Source organism: Artibeus jamaicensis, unplaced genomic scaffold (assembly GCF_021234435.1).
Source record: "Artibeus jamaicensis isolate MK-2021 breed Jamaican fruit bat unplaced genomic scaffold, CSHL_Jam_final scaffold_3307, whole genome shotgun sequence".
NCBI classification, from domain to species: domain Eukaryota; kingdom Metazoa; phylum Chordata; class Mammalia; order Chiroptera; family Phyllostomidae; genus Artibeus; species Artibeus jamaicensis.
Genome location: NW_026522040.1, coordinates 11188928 through 11190547, shown reverse-complemented (window position 1 = coordinate 11190547; position 1620 = coordinate 11188928). Strand labels below are relative to the sequence as shown.

At 40.9% G+C, this 1620-nt stretch overlaps 1 pseudogene; it reads left to right on the top strand.

Annotated features, from left to right (window-relative positions):
* The first annotated feature begins 1181 nt into the window (after nt 1-1181).
* LOC128626138 (cytochrome b-c1 complex subunit 7-like) lies at nt 1182-1413 on the top strand (annotated as a pseudogene).
* The last annotated feature ends 207 nt before the right edge of the window (nt 1414-1620 follow it).

Genomic DNA, 1620 nt, shown 5'->3' with positions numbered 1-1620 from the left:
AGAAAGAGAAGAAAGTCACGGGCAAGGAGGCAGGGAAAGGGTGTTGCTGTCAAGGGAGATAGGCACTGTCAAGGCTGGAAAGAAAATAGAGAAATTTGAAGGTAGGTCAGAATGGCTGTAGCTTACATTGTGTCAGGGAGAGAAATGATAGGCATAAAGCCTAGAGGAGTAAACATGTCTTTGGTTCTGACGTGCCTTTTATTTCATGACAAGTGTTTTGTCCAAAAATAACATGGAACCCTTCAGTTGGCAGGAATTTTTTAAGATTTGTAAGTCAAAGAAAAGATTTGGATTACAGAATGCTTCTCTGGATAAGAAGAGAATATAGATCTCATTAAATTTGTTTTTGATATTGTGGAGAGCTTGGCCGGTAAAATGGCATTGGTCTAGTCACCTTAGTACAAAGTATATAAAACAAAATAGAGCCACTCATGTCAACCAAGATGGCCTCCAGTCAGCCATGACACTTTGGTTCAAGAAGGAAATTACCTAAGTCACACTAGACACATCTAAGAAGACACACTTAAGAGATCTGCATGTGTGATCTGAACAGCCACATCTGCCAAGTGGGACCACCCAGAGATAGACTCCTGGGGAAATTCCCCACTTGCCATTGGGGTACCAAGAGACCCAGAAGGATAGAGCACACCACTTCCGAGATATAACTGAGGCAGGTTCCAGACCATCACTGAGACACTGAGCTCCACATACAAAGATGTTGCTACATGCTACACTGTTTCCTTTGGCATCAGCTACCAGAGGCTCTGCCTTGCTGCCTGAAGACTTCACCTGTCCTGCTGCCCACATGACTCTGAAGATCCTTCCATGCAAGATTCTGGTGACTCCCTTGTCCACCATGCTCTCTCCAATACCTGCAGACTGAGGCTCTGACTTGGTTTTGTTAATCTCCATTGATTGTTGTGTCAGTGTGTGATGTTTCTCTTAGGTTGTTAGAGTGTGACTAGGATATTAATGTATGTTGATGTTCTACTTTGAATGAACCTTCATTCAATAAAAGGTGAGTGAATAGCATAGTTACCTTGAGTGACTCTTGTGTATTTCTTGGTGCCAGGCTGCTCAACAGGCAGCTGGCTGAGCAGTTGGCCAGCTGGCTTATAGGAAAGACTACATCACAAGTATACATTCATGACACAGGGTTCAATAAACTGGGGTTATTGTGAGACAATACAATACATGTTGATGACCATGTAGAAGAAGCCATAAGAAGGTTTCTTGAGAACCTGTATAATGATAGTTTGCTTTGCATTAAAAGGGCACTGGACTTGTCCATGAAGCAGTATACCTTGCCTAAAGAGCAGTGGATAAAATATGAAGAGGATAAATTATACCTTGACCCACAGCTGAAAGATGGTATTTGGGAAAAAAGAAAGAGAAGAATTGGCAAAGAAATAATTTTGTATTTAAAATCTGTGGATACAGTCGTCCTCAAAGTATTTTAACAATGTTGGTAAAACCTGAAATGGAAAATTTAAAATCACCTGAGCTGCAAATATATTACTTTAAATCTTGTTCATTATGAGAAAAGAAAAACAAGAGGAGTTTTCAATTGGCAGTTGAAAGTGAAGAAGGACAAGAGAAAGTTCTGGGCACAGCTACAGT